This window comes from Daphnia magna, linkage group LG1 (genome assembly GCF_020631705.1).
Source record: "Daphnia magna isolate NIES linkage group LG1, ASM2063170v1.1, whole genome shotgun sequence".
Lineage (NCBI taxonomy): Eukaryota > Metazoa > Arthropoda > Branchiopoda > Diplostraca > Daphniidae > Daphnia > Daphnia magna.
This window is the reverse complement of record NC_059182.1, coordinates 9,567,944-9,580,258: the sequence shown is the minus strand read 5'-3', so window position 1 is coordinate 9,580,258 and position 12,315 is coordinate 9,567,944.

The window sequence follows — 12,315 nt, the reverse complement described above, 5'->3', positions numbered from 1 at the left end:
AAAAGTTCAACAAGACAACGAGGGAATGAAAGAGAGAGAGAGAGATGACTGCATTCGGATTGAAGCAAAGCGAGCCGTTGTAACAGCGAAGGCGTTATTTCCACTCGGTTTTTGATACCGGACTGCCAGTCCACTACCGCACTCTTTAGCAAGTAGAGAAACTCTTGAAAGGGAGCTGAAAGGTGAAATAAAAAAAAAGAAACACGACATGATGAAACAAAACCCCAACCGAAGGTAAAAATAACAAGAAAATGGAAATGCTAAGGGACGAGCGGAGATGGTTCCGAAAAAAAAACAAACAAAAACACCTTGTAGATAGTGTCTCTGATTCTTGGGAAATGAGGCCAACTATAGACGCACTGGGACGGTGTCAGTCTTCGGAAATCCCAGCGGGACTAAGAAAGAGTTATTATACGGAAATGTGTACAGCAGAGTCCGTATAGATCCAGCCTCTCCCACTTGACAGTTTTGACAGCCTCAAAGTAGGCAAATCCTAAGCCATCCCGCAACTTAAGAAATAAAAAGAGACCTGAGACCTGTGTCTAGTTTAGTATGCAGCTTTTTACACGAGCGGAACTGTGACAGACAAAAACCTATGATCGTTTTTCGGGTCTTTGTCATTATATTCATCACCGTCATCTCGATGATTACTATACTATTATCATCTGCTACGCGGAACCGTTTTCAAAAGGACGCGACATTTTTGTTTCCCTCTTTCAAAACCAAGCAAAATAGGTAAGTGCCAAACACCCTGGATAACCGGCTGTGAAAGAACTGAAGCCGGTACATTTTTGGCTACACGCTATACAATTCCATACACAACGCGCATTCATCGTGCGAAATCTCAAAATATATTTCCTTTATCGAGTTTTTTGTTTTTCCTTCTTCATCTTTTTCTTTTTTTTTTTTTTGAAGGAAGTTGTATTTGTCGACTCGGCATGTCGGCAGTTGCTGCAGCGAGCGGTGAAATGACCTATGATCCTCTCTATACAATCCTTCACGCTCATCCCCAAGTTGATTGGCCTCTTCTTTGTGCGTTCACTTGTGTACCGAGTGCCAAGTAATGACAGATGTCGTGTGAAAAATCGCTAAAGGCAAAAAGAAGAGCAATCAACAAATTCCAGTGAAACACTCTCCAGTATGTTTTGTTTTTGTTTTTTCGTTTTTCTTGGTAGGACTTTAAATCCAGTCAACTACAGCCGGTTTCGGTTTATCGGTCCCGCCTAAAAGCCAAAGAGTTTAAAGCGCTAAGACTCTGTCGCATTACCGCCTTCAATGATAACTCGAGGCGCAATCTTCTAACGACGACTTTTGCTCCGCCTTCTTGATTGTTCGCAGCACTCAAACTCATGTTCGCTTACGTTTTCTCTCTATCTCTCTCTCGGTTTTTCTCTTTCTTTCCTCTTCATTGTCTTTGTCCGTCCATCCTGGGGTTTCATTACCACCTTATGGTCGGCGTTGGAAAAGTGCACAATTGCGCGCACAGTGGGGGTATGAAGCAGCTGCGCCACGTAGACAAACGTTATGATAATCACTGGGATTCTTTGCTGATTTCTTCAATTGCCCTTTACGTCGTGCCACGATTCTGCTCAAAGACATCATCACGACTCGTTTTACTTTTTTTTTTTTTTTTTCCTTTTTTCTGATGACTGTCACCACTGGTTTTAATTTAGCCCCTTGTTATTATGTTATCCCACATTGTATGGACGTACTGTATATTTGCAAGCGCATTATTTTTTTTGTTTTTGTTTCTTTTTCTTGTTTTTTTTTAAATCTTTATTTTCACAAACGAATTCATCTTCGTCTTCTTCTTAGTCTTTTTCTTTTTTTCTTTTCGTGTGTGTAGCATCAATCAAGATGTGCTTGCGTGGGAAACCTGGGTAAAGTGGGTCTCTTGTCTTAATTTATTCCCTCACTGGGACTTCATAGACCCGTCTGTCTTTACTGGCCTCACCATTCTTGACTACCGTGATTGGCAGGCGTCTCGTTTCGATCATTTAAGGAGTCTTGGATGCAACAGCGACGATGACTCTTTCTAGCCCACTGTTTCGTTCGCTGTCTCCGTTCTCGTCTGCCTATATCTCCTCCACCAAAGACCAAACTATCGTGCCCATTCATCTCTTTCTGTTAACCTGTTATTTGTAGCTTTTGTGTCATTCAAGTGCGTCCAACTGTCAATCGTAGCGGAGAGTACGCCAAGTAAGGCTTTATAGGACATCAAATGGGCCAACGGGCTTGTTTTTGTGAGCAATCTTTCAACCTAACTGGCTGGCCTTAAGAGGTTTTTTCTTTTATTGTCTGCTAGTTTTGAGGACAGTTTTCTTAACTGGTTAACAAGCGCACACGGTAGTCCTATAACTACAGTATATTCACAAAGATGGCCAAGATAAAGAGAAAGAAAACACGAGAAAACAAATCCAGCAGATAGCGTCTTTAACGATTTCAGTTTTTCGAGCTTAAAAATAATTTGGTTTGAGCATCCAACTGTCGATAAAATAAAGAATTGCTACGAGAAAAATTGTGCAAGAGAAGAAACAATCTATCGTTATCCCTGATCGTTGAATTTGCATGAAAATGGCGTATAAAAAGACCGCATAATATAAAGCAAAGAGGGACGATAGGAGCGCAATATCAGACAAATGCATGATCCGGCGCCCGGCATCAAATGAGAAAACATGGGCCCACCGACATGGTTGGTCATGTGTACATTGTGTTACATCCTCTAGTCACGGACGATCGTGCAGATGAATCTTTGCTATTTCCATTAACCCTTTATTCTTCTCATCTCGTCATAAATAAAGAATTAAAGCTCAGAAGAAAACAACAACAAAAAAACGACCACCCGGCTACTACAACTAAAGTATTAGAAGTGAACGACGTCTCTTTTTACATGTGGTCTTTTTGCATCCTTTTTATGATAATAATTGAAGCGCCTTTGACGGCGTGTTGGTGCACCTTTTTTTCTTTGAAATATATAGTTTTATGCGCGTGTCTTCGAGGCGATTTAGAGTAGTAGCATCGAAACTGTCGACCAACCCATTCAAGCAAAAAATGGGCGAAAAGCATCTGCATCTAGGAATTCTTCCTCCTTTACCAGTTTTACCAGTTATATAAGTTGTTATTGATGAGCGGAACAGTCTGATTCAATGTTGCGCATCAGTATATAGCTGACTTATAAAGGAGCGCCTTTCTCCGATTTTGATGGGGAAGTATCTACCTGGAAATCTAGACGGTTGGCTATCTCTTGCTGCAAGAACATTTTGGTTTCCCTATCGTGTAATTTATCATGCCAAATATTTCGAACATGGAATGACTCGATAATGGACGAGACGTACGTTGGTCGTCGTTGACTGACATGGTTTCTTCATGAGCCGGCATCAATTCGATAGGGACGAAATGGATATTGAGCGAGTTCAACCCATCGGGTTCTCCATCGTACATCCCGTTTTTTGTTTTTCTTTTTGTTTTTCATGCCACACTATAAAAGACTATTGGGAACGAATGAAATACTGGAATTTTTTAACGTACTCGGGCACATGTTCACCTTAAAGGGATGACAGCAGCGCCTTCCACCACTTGACTGCTTTTCAACTTTGTAGGTCACCAACAAAAAAAACAGAAATGGAAGGCCAGAATTGCAATTGACTAGACGGCAATGAGTTGACGTGTCGTAAGTGGGATTATCTATTTTTATCGCTGTGGCTAAGCTTTTTCTCTTTCATTGTTTCCGTGACTAAGAAGAATGAAGGCGAATGGTAATACGCACCGGCTAGAGCCTGTATCATGAGGCGAAAAACAAACTCGTGACAAAGCTACCGTTGTGTGTGTGTGTGTGTTCTCTAAAATTAAACTGCACGTTTGCCGTAATGAAAGGTGAAAGATACGCCAGAGCTATAGAACTCTAGAGCTCGTAAAATAGAGAGAACATGGCAGATAAGAAAGAGGGAAAACGCACCAATTTTCCACCATCGATGAACAAGCATAACTAATTACCTAGCGTTGCGGTAGGAAAGCAATCAACATAAGAGGTAACATAAAGTTAAGAAAACGGCTTTCCGATGTGACGTATATAGCCTGGCGTTCTCGCTTAGATCTCCCAAATGAAACTACCCAAGATTGTGATCCATGAATCGGACAGGTGCAACTAGAGCGACACTAATCTAATTGCATTGAAAAGATCCGTTACACTCAAACACTAAAGACAGTGTTTGCAAAGTGGCGTCGGTAGGATGGTGAGGTACAGCTATAGCTGCATTGTCTATCGTGCGCTTTCATTCGAACGCCTCATTCGAAGAAAGAAAGGAAAAATGTGAGGCATATCAATCTAGATGAGTGCTGATGGTGAGACACGAGTCTCTAATCGTTAACAGAAATCTTGCAAATTGGATTTGGTCTGCCGATTTGCTGTCAGTGCTTCACTGCAGTAAACCAGATCGGATTGTTTGGCTATGCATTGGACTATAAGATGAACGGGAGCAGAAGAAAAAGCAGAGTTTGTTTACGAAAATGAACTACGCAGCAGAACAAATCGTTACCGGATTCGTGATGTTGTATGGAAGCGACGTCACCTCTAAACCCGCTATTTATTCTTATTTTCATTTTTTTCATTTCTTTTACACCTCCGTTACTGTTCGATGAAGAGGAATCTCTCTTTTGCTTCTCGCTTACTTCATTTTCGTTCAGGTGAAGGGATGACCGATTAGCCCCGACCTCTACCCGAAAGCCTGTTAGCGTAAATCAGGCAGAAAACCAGCGAGAAATAGCAAAACGATTTAATCGGAAAAAAAAACAAAAAACAAAAAAACAAAAAACAAAAAAACTTTGCTTCAGGGCAAGAGCTGAGCGGAACCGTATATAACGATAACCATGCCATTGTTGTTGTATCAGAGGTTTTGGATGGTGCCATAAAAATGAGCTAGTCAGAAATTATCATCGAGAGTTCGTATAACCAGCAACCGTGGCATCGCCCTCTTGTTTTACCAGGTAAAAAATAAATAATAAAGCAAAAAAAAAAAAAAACACAAAAAAATGTCCTTTTTAGAAAGTTTGCATTCAAAGTATATACAATCGACGAAAGCTCATCACGACGACGGTATGAAACGGTTCATCGGGTTGGGCGATGAAGTCTTTCGATGATCACCGGCGTGAGAGAAGACACGGTGATGTCGATGTGTCGTTTCGCATTTCTTGACGTTTGGTTGGTTCACAGACCGACAGCTCTGTTATTTAGCTACAACGTCTCATTATTTAGATCAGCCAAGGTAGAAAATGGGGACGCCTTTTTCGAACCGGTCGTCTACTATTTCCTTTTTCGTTTATCTCTATCACTTTTCTTTTTGCCGCCGATTCCCATTGCGTTTGCATTCGCATCGAATAGGTGTCCATCCTTGAAAATATGGCGCCACACGAATCATTGTTGCGCTGGTGCTTTTCTGTTTTTGTTTTTTTTTTTTTTTACGTTATGTGTACACACATGCTCACTCTTGTCTCTATTTGGCTTTCTATTTTCATGTTGTTTTTTTTTTCTTTGATTAGGGTTACTCTGATGTTGAATGAAATGATTGAAGATTTTTAAAAGATGGAAAAAAAAATGGATATTTTGACTGTTCGTGATCCTCTCGTTCGCCCACTGACTCTTATTGAAGAGAATAATAAAGAAAAGTCGAAACAATGATAGAAAATCACAATCAAAATTGAAAGAGAAGAGATCTTTCGTAGTTTTTTGGCTTGTTCATCATCTCACGTTAATGAAAGTTTCTTGTGTAGATAGCCATGTGTAGGGAAAAGCATTTTGATTTGTTCTTTTTTTAGAGAAGGGATTTAATCCCGAGTTTCAGCTGTTGAAAGTAACGAGGTCATTAAAAATCCATTGACCTCCCTCCTTGCGCCTGTTTCTGTTTCTATGCTCGGAGATAGAGACGAAGAACGCGGTGCGGAACTACCATCAGCTTCGTAAGGACAATGCCTCTCTCTGTTGCAATTAAGATTGAAATGCTCACGACCGAATTCCCCGCCATCGTTTCTCCACCCAACCTTCCATCTTCCCACCTCTATTGAGACACCAAACAGCAGCTAGATAGCAGTGAAAACAACAACCCATAGCTTGAGAGATTGGATATTTGAAAGGAGCTCCAGGCGCTCTCGTAATGAGCGTTTTTTCCAAAGTTCTTTTTTCTTAATTGTCGATTATGGGATAGTAATAGAATCGACCGTCGCCACTCACAATCTTTCTATCTCGTTTTAATTCAATCCATTCCACCGTGAACAAAAGCGCAGCCAAGATACTAGTATATAGATTAAAACAATGCGAATAACTTTTGATCGCTTACAATTCTTTCCTTCTGCAAGTTTTTCCTTCCTCAAAACATACATTCTAAAATTGTAATCGCATTCGTTCTATTGTGATAGATAGGGTAATATAAAAAAATTGGTAAAAAAAATAAATCGACTTTTGGATGGCATTTGCATAAGTATGGTAAGGTGATTTTGGCCATACTGGACAACAAATGTGACTTATCTCCATTATTAATGTGCTAATACCACGACCTTGTTGGGGGCACATCCTGTTGCGGACGGGCATCGAAAGAAACCTTCCTCCCAATGTTACATATGATTGATGGAAACGATAATAAAACACTTACTACAAGTTTAGCATTCCAAGGGCCATTCTACAAAACAAAAATCGCATTTCTCTAGCGCTTGCTTACCCCTGTTTGGTTATTTTGTTTAAATTATTACTTGATTAAACATTTATGAAAACATTCGATTAGTGGTTTGTTTGTAATTATGTTCTTACCAGGTCCGGTAGACGGTGGCGGTCTCTGTCGGCTCAACTGATGACTGTGGGGCGCGGTGAACAATTTCAAAGGCAACGGCGGGGCGTAGTGGTAGAGGACTGAAGAGGCAGCTGCGGTCGTGTCATTATTCTCTCGCTGCTGACTCACCAACTGAATGACCGAGGCAGGCAAGGTTTCATGACGGAAATCGAACAACAAGAACAAAAACGAAAACCCAAAAATTAGAATATAATCACAATCGGAGTCAAAAAACGAAAACAAGGACATGAGAAAGGTTGGCATCCATCTTCTTGGAAACAGAATCAATCTACTCCGCCTTCCGCCTTGAAAGCTGTTTCTAAACGTATTTGCATTCGGAATCGGCGACGCAGAACCGTACAGGCCAAACCGTTATGCCTTCTTGTCTTGCCTTTCTTCTTCATCGACCATTGGGGTACGCCTCATCGAGGATGCAACGAGAAAACAAATCTCAGCCGACTGCATAATTCATCATGAAAATATCGATGGACTGCATGATTGGAATGGAGATGTTGAATGCAATTATGCATGCGTGGAGGTGGTCGAATTCGGTAGTGGCTGCATGGATTTTATTCATTATTTTTTTATTATTATTTTTTTTTTCCATCTCGCTTTCAAATGTCCGTCTCATCTAATTCTCATTGCGTTGCGCAATAAGCAAGCGGTAGCAGCTCATGCATAATACTTCCTTTGCAATTCTATTCTTTTCGACGTTTTGTTTTCTTTCTTTGTAATCGTAGCGGATATGATCGAGGTAATGGGGGGGGGACGTTTCAAACGATGGACATTGAGGGGGTTTGAAAGAGGGGGAAAAAGGCGAAATAAAGTGAGGATGTCGTGCGGAAAGTGAGCGGAAATGTTACGACTGAGTAGCTGCCTCCCTTTGTCACTCTTGAACTTTGTTGCAACTGGCTTCTGGAATAAGGACGTACGGCTGGCCCGAAAATTCATGCAGATAGGCTGACGACAATCCATCATCCATCGTATGCGACTGACCGACTGGTAGGATGATGAGCACGCCATAACAACACCAGCCTTTGGCTTGGATTTCTATCTCATTCCCTCAGTAACACTATCCCTTCCTCATCCTGTTTCTCGCGTTCACCTGTCGACCACGGTGTGCCTCATTATCGATGTAAAATAATGCAGGTGGATGGTTCATTAGATGCGCCAGGAGCCGCACATCGGAGGGAAGCGCGTGCGCGTGCGCAGTCAACTTGACGCACCGATACGACCCTGCTTCAGGCCGTTCAACAAAAAATTGTACGAACATCGACAAAATTTTCCCACCTGTGCACATGGCTAAAAAAAAAACAACATTATTCTTATTTTTTTTCTTCTTCGCCCTGAGTCAATTGGCCATCCACAACGGCAGCTCTTTAACAGCCTGTTCCGATCTTTATCATACGTTTATGAAAAAAGCTGATTCTTTCTTTTCCCTTCTCTCGCTTTTATATAATACTGTCTGTCTTGTGATGTAGTCAGCCATACCGCCTTTTGTTATGGTGCAATTCGTCTTTGGTAGCTAGTAAGACGATGCCCTTGGGTTATTACAAGGGGTTTATTCAACCATTTGAAATTGAAAAATGAAATGGAAAGAACAAAAATTAATCATAACCTGGGTCATTCCATGTTGGTTATCAATGGATGAGGTGCACCTGATTGTATATCCAATGGCTTTTTAACAAATTGTTCGGACAAACAATTCACAACTAGTTGCTGAAGCAAGCATAAAAACAAAACACAACCAGCAGCGCAAAAATATGCTGGGCTTCTGATGCGATGATATGCGAGTCTATCGGTCGATGGACAGTAGAAAGTAACGTCCCAATCACAAGGAGTCGCTACGGATGGCTAAAGAAATCAAAAGTTCTCTGGAGTAGAGAGAGCGGCTGAGCGTGACTTGTTCACCGGCGAATAACTGAAGATCAACTGGCGCTTTTCTGGGGAAAGAAACCGAGGGAGATTCCTCAATGCTGAATACTTTTGAAAAGGGATAACGAAAGCAGAAGAAGAAGGTGAAGAAAGATAGTAGATAGGAAAAAAAAGGGGAGGTGAAAGGAGGAGAAGCCCACTAGCAATGCCGCCTCATACCTTTTACCTTTCCTTACCTTGCAGCTGTTATTAAAACCCCAACACACACACACACACACACACACTCTCCCACACACACACACATACCACACGCACATACATCTACACGTACGCACGAACTTCGAGGGGAAAAAAAAAATGGAGGGGAGCGCCGGAAGGGAAGATATAGTAAGGGCGAGTGGAAAATAACAGCTCCAGCCAAAGGCCCCCCCCCCCGACTCACACAAGTATGTACGTGTAACACAGGGCTATGTGTACAGTGCGTATAGGCAAGAGCAGCCAAAACAAAACAAAACAAAAAAAGATGAAGAAGATGACGAAGTAGCCGACGAAGATTTTCTACTTTAAAAAAAATATATATAATAATTTTGTTGGGTTGAATACATGCACATTTTTCCTCCCTCTTCTCTTTTTTTTCGTTCATGAATTTTCGGCTATTTTCTAAATGATAAGGTAAAGAAACCCCGTAACAATGAAGATAGAGGTAAGAGGGGAGGGCCAGAAGAGGTGGATGACGACCGATCGTGGGAGGCCGTTCTCTCTAGTTATTTTATTCTATTTTATTTTGTCTTTTTGTTTTTACTTCTTACAGGAAAAAGCAAAAAAAACGTGGAACCGCAAGCAGGGATGAAAGGCCATATACGGCCAGCCCGTCCGGACAAGGGCGACTGGCAGGTGTGGAAAATGCGTTTTATGTTATTTATTTATATTTCACCTTCTCTTCCGACTGGTTTTAGATTCCGAGAACATCACGTTTCACTCTCTTTTTTTTTTTTTTAATCTCTCGGCGTCAATCGGCGCCAAATAGAAAAACCTCTTTTTATGTGTTCTTCTGTTAGAAGAAGCTTATAGCACTCGATCATCACGGATGGGGACGACAGAGATTCAAAAACCAAAAAAAAAAGGTGGCCATTTGATTCAACTTGGAATGCCACTCGGTCTACAAATAAATGGTCAAGTTCAGCTTGAGAATCGGCTTTATGGTGCGGCCGGTGAGTTGGACGGCCGGCTCGGTGTCTGTCGCTTGGGAATGAATGCGCCATTTTCCATCGGCGGTGTGATTTTATCTCGGCTTCTTGGCACGATCGCTATGTGAGGCTAATACCATAACTGAAAGCTCTCTTAATAATAAGAACACGAGTCACGCCGCTTTAGTTTGTGTCCCTTCGTTTTTACTAATGAGCTGTCTCAAAAATAAGGAAACAAAACGAAAAGATTGTTGGCGAAGATTGATTGCTTTAGCTCTATTGTTCTGGTGATTTTGTGAAGGCCTGGACGCAGCTTTAGGATGCGATCTTCCCTTTGTTTTTTTTTTGTTTTTTTATTCCTCTCTTTTGTCTTGTTTCCTCTGTTTTTTTTTGCCGCGAGTCGCAAATGATTGCTCGTCTACAAGTGCACGGTTTAAGCAATACGGGCACTATTTTTCATAGCATCCTTTCCCTTTAGAGAAATGAAACTATAAAACGCAGTACATATCTCTTGTGATGTAATGTTAACAGTAATAATAATAATAATAATAAAAAAATAAAAAAAGTGGAAAGGGGAGCCAGATTCCCACGGCCGACTCTTTTCGTTTTTAACCCGAGTTCCGGTCCTTTTATTTTTTGATTTTTAATGTTTATGTGTGAAGAGAGCCTTACGTGCACAATCTCCGGAATTGCGCATAAGTGTAAAGAAGAGAGAGGCTCTATACTCCACAGGTAAGAACAAGAATCAAGACCAGAGGGTTAAAAAAGTAACGAGAAAAAGAGAGGGGGAAAACGAAATCCCAGGGTAAAATCAGGAAAGATAATCGATTCATTGTCTACATATCCAAGTTTCCAACTCGACAGGAACGAAGTGGGAAAAAACAAAAAAAAAAAGGACTAAGGAGAAGAAGATGATAAAGGAACAAGAGTGGTTTCGCCTTCAGCCTCCATCCTTACGATCGGTGGGCAGTTATTGTTGATGATGGTGGTAGTGTGATGCAACTATCACTCACGCGCCGTGGACGCCGCCGCCGACGTGCGGAGGGAAGACGCGCGGCACAACCGACCGAAGAACAACGAACTTATCAGAGTCAAGAAAGCTGTTTTTATATGCGTATATAGGAGGGCATAAGAAAATAGAAGAAGAAGAAAAAAAAAAGGAAAAAAAAAACAAAACAAGGCCGAATGCTTACACACTGAACATAATAACGAATCTAAAAACCTCAAAGTTTCACTGTTCCAGCGGGAGGTACGAGACTCAAGGCGGAACGTAGGGGGAAGAGAATAGATGGATGGAGGGTGGGTTGGTTGTTTTGTTGTTTTTCTCTTGTTATTTCCTCTCGCTTCAGGTTCAACGAGCTAGGAAGAAACCAGAAAATGAGAGAGAAACATAAGCCCAAGTATTGGCTTTTCGGGTGGAGTCACATAGTCGGGAATAAATCAGACTGATCGAAGACAAGACTTCAATGCCGTCTACCAAAAGCATTTTTGATTTTTTTTTTTTTTTTGCTTTTCATTCAAAAAAATGCCTTTTCCCCCTATTTTTCCCTCATTCTTCCTGCTATTGTTCACGCGCTGGAACGTGTGATGCCTTTCGTTCTTCCTCCCCCACCTAAGCCTAGCCAAGAGCCCGACTGTAAATACGAAAGAACGAAGAAGAATGGGAATCCCCGGCCAGTTGCGGTGCACGGAGAGTCAAAAGAATTTCGTCGGTGTCTTTCACCATCAGCCGGTCGTAATCTTCCTCTTCAAATGATTATTACTATTCAGTGCCTTCAACGTTCTATTACTGTGTAACACCAACCGAATACCAGTGACGGCGTGAAGCTGTGAACGTTCGGCCGTATGGGACCGTTGAGCGACGAGGGAACGACAGCACACGCAAATAGAAGAAGACCGTCAAAAGACACGATTGCATCCTCCAGTGGCCGTCTCTCTGTAATGATGGAAAAAAGGAAACCTTCTCACGACCTTTTCTCATCTTCCGTCATCGCTAATCTCCGTTTTGTATGGCCCATATTCCATCTATCGCCGCAGTGTTTCACGCTTCAACCCATGCAAACTGCTATTCATCTACTGCGTTGATTTCTATCAGAATAAATTCTTAACTGCGTTAAAAGAAAAAAAAAATTTAATTATTAACAGAAAAAAACGGGATCGAAAAGGCGCTGCGACACACCGACCAAAATACAGGCAAAGAATTGAACGCTGACTCGGTTTTGATGGCGTTGCATTCAACGCAGTACAAGAATGCCACCACGTCAGTTTTCTTTATATGACCATTTTTATTTGCTGGCTGGATTACTAAGCTTTACGTTTTCTTGTTTTTAACGGAATGAAGCTACCTTTTAACGACATGACATATACCTTGAAATGTCACGCTTTTTCATGATTTTCCGTAACCAGCGTGAGGGCTTTGACACACTGCTCAACTCATT